Below are 15,140 nucleotides of genomic sequence, written 5' to 3'. Positions count from 1 at the left end.
TTCAGACATGGCTGTTCTCTGATGGCAACAGTCCACTTAAAAGTGAAGAGCAGTGCCATTGTGATGGTCAAAATACTTCAGCCTCTGGGTGGCCCATGGCCTGAGGCCTGGAGGATCAGTAGTCAGAACTCCAGTGCCATGTATAGTTGTGCCTCTCCATCCTTGGCTTCAGGATTCATTGCAGGAAAATTTTGAGGCCTCTGGAGATTGAGACTAAATGGCAGCCAGTTTAATCACCTACAGGCGGGCAAAAAGAGGAAGATGATTATTTCACTAGTCTTAGACCTATTGCCATCCTCTCCTACAGGAGAAGTTACAGAATAGTCCCACTGCTCTGGAATTCTGCTTTATCCTGGAGGCACATCCTCCAGGTGGATTGTAGCAAACCTAGAGGTGCTGTTTGACCAGTCCTACCAAATGCTGACACAGTTTTTCCACAGTATCCTGTCAAGTCCTGATCCTGCATAGCATGTCCCTGAGAGGTCTGAAATAGGTGACAAGGCTCTGTTAGGGAGGTGACTGAAGCTGGCAGGAGGGGTGACAGGGTCCTGACAGGAGAGTGACAGATCCTGAAAACAAGGGTGACAAGATTGACAGGTGAGGTGACAGGACTCTAATAGGAGGTGACAAGATCCTGGCAGGAGAGGTGATAAGACTTTAATATGAGATAACAGAACCTGACAGTAGGGGTGACAGGAGTCTGATAGAAAAGGTGATAGGATGTTAACAGGAGGTGAAAGGCCCCAGACAAGAGGATGTCACGATCCTGACAGGATTCTTACTCTTTGTAGCATTAGACAACAGTCAGGAAAAAAAGAGGTTTTCTGTCACCAGGGCCCAAAGGAGTAGTGACCCTGTGTTTACACTATTGACCTTGTATTCCCAGTCTGCTCTGATACCTCCATGTTTTACTAATCTATCTCTGACTTAGTACTCATATCTAGTAAGAACTACCGCTGTCATTCCTCTGTTTCATGGATGTTATAGGTGTTGCGTTAAATAATTAGCGATGGTGCTGGATAATTAATGATGGTCCTGGATAGTGAAGGATAGAGGGAGAGATTTTTCTCTCCCATCCCAGGCCACGTGGCTCCGCAATCCCTATTCAGCTGGCAGGTCCCAGGTTTAGGTGAACGGTGGAATCAGACTCATCCAGAGACAGGCAACAGGAAGCATCAACTTTATTCATGCCCTATCCACCACATGTGTGGCCTATATAATAACCTTTCAAGCATTCAGCCATTCTTAGCTAGCCCTGCATCTTAACTCCTGTCAGCCATCTTCCCTTTGACCTCCCTGCTGGCCAAAGACCAAAAAGGGCCTAATCCCCTGGGTCAAAGGCTTTATCTACCTTTTCCAAGACCCCTCCCAGGAATGGGGGGGGGTGTCTTGCAGGTAAGGTCAAGTTACCTAGGAAGAAAGGAGGGATGAGGCTTCAATAGGTATTTATGAGCTTCTTTTTGTAATGTAAATTCTATAATGTTTGTTGGTCCCAATGCACTTATAGGCGGAATTGCATCAAATTTATCTATAAAATAATCCATCTGTTCATTATCTGAAATACTGTGAGCATTGTCCTCTCTCTACAGATGCTGATAGAGAAGCTGGAACAATATGTGTATCATTTAAAACCCACATTTTACACATGTTTAAGGTTTTTCTTTCATACAGGTTCTTTTCAAGTCTTACGTCTTAACAAAGAAAGGTATTTTAATTGTATTTTCAAATCTCAGAGAATACAAACTGTTTATTGTTTCTGCCAACATGTGTGTCAGCTGCTAAGAACACAACTAGCTTATATAAATTGAGGTGAATCATGTTATAAGTGGTTGGTATAAAAGCTCTGCCATAATAGTTTAGAGACAAAGTGACAAAAGGTTCTTTTTATGAGCGCTGGGGACAGGAGCAATAATTCCATTACATGTTATTGGAATAGGATTTTATGGAAAAGAAATTTGATTCAAGTTTAATGAAAGTGAACATTAGAGAATCACAGCCTTGATGTATAGTAACAACAAAACTAATAATGTTTAGTCTAATGAAAATACTGACACTGATTTGTTGCCTTGACATTATTTGGTTTGTGCTGTTGAGAATTGTGTCTGGTACTGACAAGTTTTAGTAATTTCAGAATAATAATTCAATGGCGGAATGTGCAACTTAAGCTTGATCAGAACAGAGGAAAAATTAATTTAGGATAATACAAGTAGATAGGTTTTTTCTTATGCTCTTTATAGATAGCTTTGTATATTTTCCTGTTATTAAGAATCTAGACCTTGCTAAGAAGACATTATTAGAAAACTTAAGGCAAAAAAGAATTTATGGTTTTCATGTGCAAACTTACAAACTTGTCAAAAATGTAATTGATACATTCCATTAATACATTAAACATTTCTGTCTCCTGATTCCTCTTCCTCAGTTCACTGTCTCTCTAATGTTCATTTTCCCAATAGCTTTGCTCCATCGTCAATAAGTGATGCTCAGGTTTATTAATTTCACTTTGTTGCTGAAAGCCACCTTCATCTTGACTAGTCCCTGTATGTTTTAGTTCCACTGAATTATCTCTCCCTGGTCAATGGTCCCATCTTGGCCTTCTTGCCTCCATCCTTTGTGGTTTTCTTCCATGTTACTCACTTGGTGTCTGTGGCTCTCCATTTCCATTACTTAGAACTGCAGCGCAAGGTCCACTTCAACCCTGAAACACTTTTGACCACACCCTCTGCTTCCTTCCTGGGTGAGGCAGATCTTCGTCCTGCCTTTATTTGCTATCTCTACAGGACAGCTGAATGTAAATCTCTGTTAAGAGGAGGGAAGTCATCTTTGAAAAATGAGCATACAGGAGAAAAATTACCCAATACTTATATCTCACTTCTTGCATTATTTTACCTGCATAATCACACTAGGTCTGTCCATACAATGCACGACTTCATCATACTTCAGTTGTGTAGTATTCCAATGACTGCACAGATCACACCTTCTTCCAGTGAGCTATTGAAGGATAGTAGGTTGATTTCATATCTTGGTTGTTATAATTAATGTTGCAGCAAACTTAGGCAAGCTGATACTTTCACAATACACATATCCAGGCATGAAACTCTCAAAACTGTACTCTCAAAACTTAAATATTATTGTAGACCAATGGTAAATCAATAATTGTGAAACCACCAGGAATAAGCCATAACATCTATTTTCATTTCAAAACAGAAGTTTGAATGTAATAACTTCAGAGGACACATCATTCTGAGGAAGCCTACTCAGGTTGCTCTCCACTCAGAGCCTGGAGACACAGGAGGGCAAAAGGTAAGAAATCCAAGAGCCTGGAGACACAGGAGGGCAAAAGGTAAGAAATCCAAGGCTTCACTTTGAGGGGACATGGCGGGAGAAGCCCAATAAAATTTTCATTTTCTAAATAAAACTGCTTTATTGTGGTGGAGTGCATCCTTTTTGCCTACTGGGTGTCCCATAGGTGTTTTGTAGCACATTCACCACTCAATCTAGTCTCAGAACCTAGCTTCTTTCCAGAAAAGCCTCCCATGATACTGCATGTGTCTAGATTAGTCTCTTCTTTTTTCTTTTCCTTTTTTTGTGGCCACACTCTGTGGTGTTCAGGAGTTACTCCCAGTTCTGTGCTCAGAAATCGCTCCTGGCACACTCAACCTGCTCGGAATCGAACCCGGGTACGCTCCAGCAGGGCAAATGCCCTACTGCTGTGTTATCTCTCCGGCCCCAGCCTTTTCTTTTCATTCTGCCACACCTGGCTATACTCAGGGATGACCACTGGCTTTGCGCATAGGAAGTCAGGGGACTGTATGGAATGTTGAGGCTTGAGCCAGATTGGTTGCATGTTAGGCAGGAGCCCCACCCACTGAACTGTCTCTCTGGTCCTGCTTTTGTTTTCATTTTACATTTGATTTTTGAATTATTCCTTTAGAGAAAATATTGGAACCCCCAGGTAAAAGTGCTGGTGTGGTGTTTCAGCTCAGGAAGCCAAAATCAGATTCTGAGCTATGTAGAGCATAGGAAACTCCCAAGGACATAAACTTTGTACCCTCTTGTATAGTTCTTCAGACTATAGTTTATGGGAAGGAAATAATAAAGTCAAAATACATGGAGCCAGAAAGTTTTGAGGAGTATTAAAGGAATTAATGAGGTTTGTCCAATCACTACTAACATTGTTTGCAAAAAACGTGTAACATGTTTCATATATGTGCAACATTATTTGCATCTAGTGATCTTATGTGCACATTCCACCTTTTTAGCATTGTGGAAACTTCCACAAACTCTTGCACAGATTAGGCTGTTTTCTAATTTCCTAAATCGACCTGTGCAAATACCCAACGATAAACCCAAATCTCTGGAAGTCAAAAGCCTTGGCTAACAGGAAGAGCCTTTCTCTTTAAGGATGGTGCATCACGCCACTTTGGGACAGGTGAGTTTCGCACCGAAAGCTCCCTTACAGCCTCGCTCTTAGAGTGGCGCTGCGCCCCCGTGTGGTCTTACTGCTTCATAGCAGCAGGTAGTCGGTGCTCCGCCTCAGGAGGTCTCTAGACAACAGAGGTCCGGTGACATCAGGTGAGCTCTCAAATCAGAGCCTCCCTCTCCGCCTCCCAGACCCCGCCCCAAACATTTGGGCAATCCCGCCCAGACCGTGACTGGGTCGGACTCCGCCCCGCTCAGGAGACCACGCCCGGGGTCGGGCTCCGTCCCGTCCCGCTCCAGCCGTGTCGCGAACTGGACTTCTCCCCGCAACTACACTCCGCCCCGCCCCGCCCCACCCTTAACTAGGCTGCACTTCAAACGTCCAGCCACACCCACACTCCGCCCCTCCTAGGCCCCGCCCAGACTAGACCCCGCCCCGCCCAGGCCTAGCCCCGGACTCGACTCCGCCCCTAGCTCGACTTCATCCCGCCCCGCCCCTCACTAGGCCCCGCCCCACCCCTCTACTACACACCATCCCGCCCCGCCATTCACTAGGCCCCGCCCCACCCTCACTAAACTCCGCCCCTCCCGTAACTAGACTCCGCCCCGCCTCAAACTACTCCATCCCGCCCCGCCCCTCACTAGACTCCGCCCCGCCTCGCCCCACTAGACTCCCTCCCGCCCCGCCCCTCACTAGACTCCGCCCCGCCTCTCCCCAACTAGACACCCTCCCGCCCCGCCCCTCACTAGACACCGCCCTGCCCCACCCCTCACTAAACTCCATTCCGCCCCTCACTAGACTCCGCCCCGCCCCACCCCTCACTAGACTCCGCCCCGCCTTTCCCCAACTAGACTCCCTCTCGCCCCGCCCCTCACTAGACCCCGCCCTGCCCCACCCCTCACTAGACTCCGCCCCGCCCCGCCCCTCACTAGACTACGCCCCGCCCCGCCCCTCACTAGACTCCCTCCCGCCCCGCCCCTCACTAGGCCCCGCCCTGTCCCGTCCCTCACTAGACTCCGCCCTACCCCACCCCTCACTAGACTCCGCCCCGCCCTGCCCTCACTAGACTCCCTCCCGCCCCGCCCCTCACTAGGCCCCGCCCTGTCCCGTCCCTCACTAGACTCCGCCCTACCCCACCCCTCACTAGACTCCGCCCCGCCCCGCCCTCACTAGACTCCATCCCGCCCCGCCCCTCACTAGACTCCGCCCCGCCCCTCCCCAACTAGACTCCTTCCCGCCCCGCCCCTCACTAGACCCCGCCCTTCCCCGCCCCTCACTAGACTCCGCCCCGCCTCTCCCCAACTAGACTCCCTCCCGCCCCGCCCCTCACTAGACTCCGCCCCGCCCCTCACTAGACTCCGTCCCACCCCGCCCCGCCCCGCCCCGCCCCGCCCGCAGCGTGAAAGGCTCCGACTCTGCAGGCCTGGAGGCGGGGCTCGGGCCTTGCCGGAGGCGCAGCGCCGTGACGCGTGACTCACGCACGGCCTGGTGCCGCGCAGCCGCAGTGTGGGCGCCCTGCCTCCGCCCTGTCAGCTGCCGGACGTTTGGCCGGGTCCGCCGCCGCGGTGGGCTGGGCCGACGCGCTGTGGCCCTCGGGAGTCGGGGGAGCGAAGCCGCGCTCCGGCCCGCTGTCGGTCCCAGGTGAGGGCGGGAGGCGCTCGCGCCTCGGAGCCGGCCGGCCGCAGGCTGCCATCGCGGCGGCGTCGGTTCGCTTCCTCGCAGTCCCAGCGCGCTCCCTCCCTGGGCCGCGTCAGCCTGCGCGTTCGGGCGGCCCGGGCGGGTCTGGGTTCCTGGGACGCGGCGGGCGAGCGGGCGAGCGGCTCCCTCCTGCGCCGGCTGGGTCGGGGCTGACGGGGCCCCGAGGGCCGAGGGTCTAGCCCCGCTGCGCCTCGCCGGGGCCGTGCCGGGCAGTCCCGGGGCGCTGGTTGCTGCTGCGCTCAGCACCGCGCACTGCACGGCGGGCGGCGCGGTCGGGCGGCCTCGGGCTGCAGATGCCTTCCTTGCACGTCCCTTGATTCTAGCGCGGAAGGGGCCTGCATTAAATCAGCCCGAAGACCCCCCGCCCCCCAAAAGCGTGCCCCGTTTTTAAGTATCGGCTTCTGTGCGCCTTGCATTTTCTTCCTCCCGAGGGAGCACCCTAAGGATTGGCAAGGGTATTGTCATTGGCTGGAAACTGCCCCCAGGGGCAAAGAACTGGGAAGGAAAGTGGCACCATTCTTCACTGCTAGGACCACAGGTTCGAGAAAATGAACTTTTGCAAGACCACACTTGAAGCATGAAAAGGTGGCATCCCAGTGGAAGCGGGGTGCTGCTGACGACCAGCATTAGGCTCTTTCTCTCGGTGGCAGTCGTCTTGCAAACCTCTCGAAGGTCAACTTTTGGGACTTGTTTTTCTTTTCTAGATTTAGGATTATTTGTTGTTTTCGGAAACTTGAAAGAACAACGCTGCTATCGGGCTGCCATGTAAAACGTTGCTTACATTCACCATAAAATCACTTATTATGAAATGCTGCAATTTCTGATCAAGTCAGCATGTCTCAGTTGGGTTAAAATGCTGCTCTTTTTTTTTTTTCCCTTCAGTTTTGTTAAGATGAAACACTGCATAAGGCACTCTTCAGCTAAGGAGAAAGGAAAACAGAACATTGCAGACTTTTGGAGAAAAGATCTGGGTAAATAGTTTGGCTAATTTTTAATACCTAATTTCTTTTTTTTTTTTAAACCTAATTTCTAATTAAAGGACATCTTCGGGGTTGTGCAAAAAAAAAAGGACATCTTCTAACCTTTGTGCTCTGAATGTGATTTCTGCTTGAATGGTAAAAGCAGTAGAAGTGGGCCCGGAGAGATAGCGCAGCGGCATTTGCCTTGCAAGCAGCCGATCCAGGACCAAAGGTGGTTGGTTCGAATCCCGATGTCCCATATAGTCTCCCGTGCCTGCCAGGAGCTATTTCTGAGCTGACAGCCAGGAGTAACCCCTGAGCAACGCCGGGTGTGGCCCAAAACCAAAAAAAAAAAAAAAGGCAGTAGAAGTGTGTTAACATGAACTTACAATAGTTTTGATCATGTTAGTGGATTTTCTTTCTTTCTTTTTTTTTTTTTTTTTTAGCAATACATAGAGTGTGTTGGAGAGTGTGTTGCAGGAGATCACTTCTGCTCTTGGGGTTTACTCCCAGAAGTCTTGGGTTCCCACTGTACTGGGGATGAAACCTAGTCCTTCCGCATGCAAAGCTAGGCAGGCCATTGAACCATGAGTGACATGGTAGTTTTGTGCTTAGTTCCTATAGGTAAGAGAAAGCTGAAGGAACTTTGGTTTTATTCTTTGTCAAATGTTGGCTTTTCTTTTCCTTTGCCTGGTCATTAATCTTCTATTATAAAGGGCTTTAAAAAGAAAATTGTTACTTTGTTTTTCACGGAGAATTGTATATGGTTGAATTTAGTTCTATGGAGAATTTAGAAGATTTTATTGCACATGATCAAGAAACATTTGATTTAGAAATACTGAGTGCCATATGTTAGACATTATTTCAGGTTTCTAGTAATAAGAATAGTGGTTATCATGGCACTGAAAATTAATAATTTAAAAGTAGTGACTTTTTCTAGAAGGCAATGCATTTGCAAACTGGATATTTTTTTGACTTTATATGCAAGGGTGTTTTTAGTTTATATACAAGATTAGGAAAACATACTGTGTGTTTGTATTTATAATAAATCTACCATATAATCTTAGTAAATAAAGGAAAGTACTTTGCTAGTTCTAATTTAAGGTATAGCAGGGAATTAGAATTTCTTTTGACTTGTCTTAGTATACTATTTTTCATGTTAAAGACTGTGACAGAGTAGTACTAGAGGTAACTCAGAGAACAAGGATACATGCATTGTGTCAGAAGGATCCAAATTTGATCTGTGGCTTTGTGTGCTCCCTGCTCAGCACCTTAGGACATTGACCTCGTTAGCTGAGTGTTGCTGGGAATGACCTCTGGGTTTCTGAACATTGCTTAGTATGCCCCTACCCCCAGTTATTAGTTTTGTTTTGATTTTGTTTTTTTGGATCACACTGGCAGTGCTCAGGGCTGCTCTACTTTCAGACCTCTTTTTTGGGGGGCCACACCCGGTGATGCTCAGGGGTTACTCCTGGCTATGTGCTCAGAGATCGCTCCTGGCTTGGGGGTTCATTTGGGATGCCGGGAATCAAACTGTGGTCCATCCTAGGTTAGTGCATGCAAGGCAGATGCCCTACTGCTTGTGCCACCACTCTAGCCCCAGGGCTGCTCTACTCTCAGATACTCTCCTGGTGGGGCTCAGGGAACCATATAGGATGCTAGGAATTGAACTTGGCTCACCCTATGCAAGGCAAGGACCCCCCCCCCCCATTATTAAAACAAAATAGCAGGGGGCCGGGCGGTGGCGCTAAAGGTAAGGTGCCTGCCTTGCCTGCGCTAACCTTGGACGGACCGCGGTTCGATCCCCCGGCGTCCCATATGGTCCCCCAAGCCAGGAGCAACTTCTGAGCACATAGCCAGGAGTAACCCCTGAGCGTTACCGGGTGTGGCCCAAAAACCAAAAAAAAAAAAAACCAAAAAAAACAAAAAAACAAAATAGCAATAGAATTTTAAATCTTACTGGAATGTTAAGAAAATTAACTCTTTAATTTGATAAAATTTCCAGGAACTTAATAAATTACAAATAGAGTTGACATGGCCTGGTCAGACAATCTGAATAATGAATAAAGATAAACTAGTGATGAATGAGAAATTTTTGTAGTACTTGAGATGGCACCTGAGAAATGAAGCAAAGCAGTGCAGTGGGATTTAAGGAATGGAGATGATTTTATGGAAGCAAAAGAGGTAGGCATTTTTTTGTTTTGTTTTGTTTTGTTTTTGGGCCACACCCATCAGTGATCGGGTTACTCTGCTCAGAAATCACTCCTGGAAGGCTCAGGGGACCATATGGGTTACTGGGAATCGAACCCAGGTCCATCCTGGTCAACTTCATGCAAGGCACATGCCCTACCACTGTTCTATCTCTTCAGCCCCCAAAGAGGTAGACTATTTAGATTTAGTAGGTTTTAGGAAAAGTGCAGTGGTGCTAGCTTCTGGTCACTATCATATTCCTCAACATAATTAATTTTTAGAAAATGCCTTCAGACTAAATGCAATGACGTCTTTAGTGTCTGGCTTGGGATAGAATGAGTCCCCCGGCAATTTACTGAAGTGTAGCATTGGATTGAGGGCTTGGAGGAGATATTAAGATTCAGTGCAGTAGTGGGCCGGAGAGATAGCATGGGGAAAGGCGTTTGCCTTTCATGCAGAAGGACGGTGGTTCGAATCCCTGCATCCCATATGGTCCCCTGTGCCTGCCAGGGCCGATTTCTGAGCATAGAGCCAGGAGAAACCCCTGAGCGCTGCCAGGTGTGACCCAAAAAACAAAAAAAAAAAAAAAAAAAATTCAGTGCAGTAAAAGTTAAGATTCAATGCAGTAGGGGTTGGAGAGATAGCATGGAGGTAAGGCATTTATTTGCCTTGCATGCAGAAGGACGGTGGTTCGAATCTTGGCGTCCCATATGGTCCCCCGAGCCTGCTGGGGGTGATCTCTGAGTGTAGAGCCAGGAGTAGCCCCTGAACGCTGCCGGGTATGACCCAAAAACCAAAAACCAAAAAAAAAAAAAAAAAAGGGATTCAGTGCAGTAATTTAAGAAAAAGGGAAAGAATAGCTAGTTCTTTTTAGAATTAAAATTGCCATTACTCATAAATACTTTTATACTCAAATGAGTGATTTAACAAGGTTAACACTGTATGGGACCAGAAGAAAGGTCAATATTGTAGTTTTATTTTTTCTTTCTTTTTTGTTTTTTTGGTTGGTTTGAGGCCACACCTGGCTATGCTCAAACTTTCTCCTGGCAGGACTCATAGAATCATCTGTGGTGGTGGTGGCAATTGTACCTGGGTCAGCTGTGTGCGGGACAAGCACCCTACCCATTGTACTATGACTTCAGCCCCAGCCATTCCCCTTTCAGCCCTTCACCACCAGCCCACACTTTGGAGTGGCTGTGGGAAAGGGAGCATATATCAAGCTACACCTCTCGAAACAGTGTTATCAAGTCAATTTTGCCATATTTTAAAACAAACATTTTGGGGCCAGAGCAGTGACATAGTGGTAGGGCGTTTGCCTCGTTTCCCCCGGTGTCCCATATGATCCCCCAAACCAGGAGTGATTTCTGAGCGCATAGCCAGGAGTAACCCCTAAGTGTCACTGGGTGTGACCCCAAAACCAAACCAAACAAGCAAATTAAAAAACTTAAACATTTTTTCAATTTCCTTACGGGCAATAAACTATTTACAAAAGCAAATACAGCCTTCTGAAATTCAGGTGCAGAGAAGTGGCGGTACAGATCAGCTAGATTGGCTGACTTTACAGTTTGGTATGATTATTCAGGCTTTGCCATGTGATGTTGTCCCTCGTGATTATTTTCTAAAGATGTTGACTTTTGGTTTAATGGAGGATACTGTAAAATAAAAATAAAAATATCAATCCACGAGTTGGGTGGGACCGCCCCAGGGACCTTGTTTTTAACCCCTTAGGCGGGTGGGTCTAATGAAGCAGGGTAGCAGCTGTCAGAAAAGATACTCATCAGAGTCAGCTCTCTCTCTGCAATGTGCTTTCTCTCCCCAGCCCAAAGCCAGACTCCTTTATTCAAACCAACCCCCAGTCCCAGGTTGGGGGAGGTCAATTCAAATACAAAAACAACTATCCAGTGGGTTTTTTACATCTTATATGAAGAGGTTAAGGAAAAAGGAGATTGGGGAAATCACTTTTGTTTAGGCTTTACTTAGATTCGCCTACAGGATACTTGTAATAGAAAACATCCCATATTGACAAAATGTGAATGAGGGGTTGGGCTTCATCAAATATTGCTCAGGTCTTACTCCTGACTGTTCTTGGGAAACCATTTGCAGTGCTGAGGATCAAATCAAGATCAACAATATGTAAGGCAAGTGCCTTTCTTATTCTGTCTTCTCTTTGGCTCAAATTTTTAACATCACAATGGTAACATTTTGTTTTTGTTTTTGTTTTTGGGCCACACCCGCCTGTGCTCAGGGGTTTCTCCTGGCTATTTGCTTAGAGATGACTCCTGGCAGGCACTGGGGACCATATGGGACACTGGGATTTGAACCAACCACCTTAGGTCCTGGATTGTCTGCTTGCAAGGCAAACACTGCTGTGCTATCTCTCCGGCCCCACAATGGTTATATTTATATTAGCTCTTAAACTAGGTTTTAGAACTGGGAGGAAGGAACTCATTTTTTATACTAAGGAAATGGAGGATAATGACAGATGGATTTCTGGGAATTTATAATAGGAGAGGCATTAGAGCAGAGTTTTGAGCCAGATGAACTTTGCCTCTTGTCTTTTTTTTTTTTTTTTTTTAGTTATAACAAGGGGAATTGTAAGTGGACTGATGAATAGAGGTGTTAAGAACAGTGTCAGGCATATGCTGTGACATGAATAATTATTAGTCCTTTTAAGGTAGTTGTATTTCATAATTGTTCTACTCAGTACCTTGTAATGAACATTTGAGAGAGTAAGATAATAATGGATTGGGAGATAGTGTAAAGGGCTGGAGTTCACACTTTAGTGTTCAGAGGACCCAGATTTGATTTGTGGTACTGCTTAATTTTCCCAGAGCATCACTGGGGAGGTTGCCAGGCCCATTCTCTGAACCACTGAAGAGTAGTACCTAAGTATTTTATCAAGTACCTAAGTACCTAATCCCTCAACACTTCTTTAGAGTCTCTACCCTCACACCAAAAACATTCACCCTAAACGTTAGACACTGACCTTAATTTTTTTCAGTCTCTTATGGAGTTTCTTACAGTAGCACTAGCAGAGGTATTACTTCACCAAAATATTCTGATCTGCTTATATACAGGTTGAGTTTCAATTGTACCAATATTCTGGGTTTACAAGAATTAGATATTAAATGGATCTATAGCAACATGTTAATAAAAATGTCCTTCTTTGACTTAATATGATGAGAGTGCTGATAAATATATAACACTGGCCATTTTCTTCCTTCCTTTTGTCACTGTAAATAGTTTTTATTTGATGAGTAATTTGAGTATGAATTTGGGAAGATTTGGGGCCACAGCAGGTGGAACTTAGGGTTATTTCTTGGTGCTGTGTTCTGGATTTACTCCTGGCTGGGCTATTGGTTTGTAAAGAAAGTACCTTAGTCTCTGCTATCTCTCTGGTCCATAGTGGAATTTTCTAAGGCTCTTGGACAGTATCTGTGTTCAACATTATACCAATAGTGCCTTCTTAACTAAAGTGTCTTTTGGCAAAAGATGAGAGAGAAGCTAATAAGACAGATAAAGTGGAAATAGGTTTTTTTTTCTTCCAAAAAACAGATTTTTAGAATTTCACTTTGCTTATTTTAGCTTTTTAGTGTTGGCTTAAAAACACACCACTTTATGTTACAAAGGCATTTAAGTGTTAAGCCTTTTGGTGTATTTATTTATTTTGGGAGGGGGAGGCATCTCCTAGTTCTATGCTGGAGGTCAGTGAAAGGGATCATTTCAGGTGATGTGCGGGGACCCATGTGGTATCTATGATCAGACATATACTCTCTGTCTTTTGAGCTGTATCTCTGGACCTTTCTGGTATATCTTAAATAACAGTGGAAGTGGTTCATTGAATTTTTGTTTAAAAAAATTAAAGTAGCAGAGTGTGCCACTAGAAAGAACAGAAAGCTAAAATAATCAGCCAGTGAGGGGTTGGGGGATAGCATAGCAGGTACCATACTTTCCTTGCATGCAATCAGCCTGGGTTTGAACCCCACCATCCCTATGGTCCTCCTGTACACACCAAGAGTTATCTTTGAGTACAAGAGCTAGGAGTAACCCCAGAGTATCACTGGGTGTGGCCCAAAAAACCAAAACCAAAACCAAAACCCAATCAATAAACCAACGGGGGGTGGGGGGGCACACAGCTAGGGAATCATTATATGGGTGTGGAAGTAGGTGAAAGGACCCTTTGACCCCTGGTTATTATTGTTGATCTTCCATTGATGCTAATCATTTAAAGAATTATGCTGAGGGTCAAAATGTGTGTAGATGTATATATTTGAGTTTTATTAGAAGTTAACTCTTAGTTAAAGGTTTGGTTCTAGCCCATTATGACAATGATAGCTGGAAATGATCACTTGGGAGAAGAACTCAAAGTAGGTAAAGTGACATGCATGATACCCCTTCAGTAACAATATTGCAAACACAGTGCATAACAGGAAAAAAGGGGGTTAGGAGGAGAGAAAAAGAAGAGAGAAAAGAAAGAGGGAGAGAGAAGGAGAGAGAGGGAAGTCTGCTAAAGGTAGGCTGGTGGTGAGTGGGAGGGAAACTGGGAAATTGGTGAAGGAATGAGTGTAGGAACATTGTATGACTGAAGCTCAATCATGAACAACTTTGTAACAGTATTTCACAGCGATTCAATTAAAACTTTTATTAATTAAAATAAAAAGTCTGCCCTGGATGCAAGAGAAGACAGTGGAGAGTTTTATTACCTCATCATAGTGCTAATAGTTTTGAAGAGCAAAATAAAATGTGAGTTGATTAAAAAAAATGGTTGGGGGACCAGAGAGATAGCATGGAGGCAGGGCATTTGCTTGCATGCAGAAGGATGGCGGTTCGAATCCCAGCATCCCATGTGGTCCCCCGAGGCTTGCCAGGAGCAAATTCTGAGTGTAGAGCCCAGGAGTAACCCCTGAGCACTGCCGGGTGTGACCCAAAAACCAAAAAAAAAAAAAAAAAAAAAAAAAAGATTTGAGGGGCCAGAGAGAAAGCACAGCAGTAGGTTTTTGCCTTGCATTCATCTGATTTAGCACAGATAGTGATTTGAATCCTGGCATCTCATATGGCCCCCTGAGTCTGCCAGGAGTGATTTCTGAGCATAGAGCCAGGAGTAACCCCTGAGTAATGCTGGGTGTGACCCAAAAACCAAAAAGAAAAAAAAATTGGTTTTAGGACATGCTGGTAGGAAAGTGATGACATTTGCACACCTTTGTGTGCATGTGTAGCTCCTCTACAAAGAGAGCTTCTGCACGCTAATGCAATAAGTTTCCCTTCCCTTGACCCAAGGGAGGGAGTTAGTTGCAGGTGTTTCCTGTCCTCCTATCTTACTGTTACCACCCTGAACTCTGGCATATCTGGGTGACCATTTCCCTGTCACCCAGTCTTTGGTCACTTCTAGATGCTGGAGGTGTTTAGAATAAGCTGCTTTCTTGGGAGAGTGTCAGCAGCCTGTCGACAAGACCCCAACAGTACTGATTAGTAGTAGTGCACACTCCTGGACTACTTTGTGTCAGGTCAAGCACTCTTCTAAGTGCTTCTCATTGCTGAAGTCATCCATTGTCACAATCCTATGGTAAAGGGTAGGTGTCATCCCTGCCCTCCTAACAGATGAGCAACATTCTTCAACCCTTTACATCTGTGGACTGGCACCAGTCTTGCAGACCAATCCAGTTTTAACCAACCTGGTAGACAGTGCTCTTAAACCTTTCTACACATGCAAACTGGCACTGGTCAATGGGCCAGTGGCTAAAGATCATCCGTACTAGAGCACAGAGAGGTTAGGTAACTTGTCCATGGTCACAACAGTTGTTACGTCAGAACTGGTCCTTGAACCCAGGTAGTCAAGTAGAGGAGGGTCTATGATTCGATTCATGTAATGATCT

The sequence above is a fragment of the Suncus etruscus genome, chromosome 3 (genome assembly GCF_024139225.1).
Source record: "Suncus etruscus isolate mSunEtr1 chromosome 3, mSunEtr1.pri.cur, whole genome shotgun sequence".
NCBI classification, from domain to species: domain Eukaryota; kingdom Metazoa; phylum Chordata; class Mammalia; order Eulipotyphla; family Soricidae; genus Suncus; species Suncus etruscus.
This window is presented reverse-complemented; position numbering follows the sequence as displayed.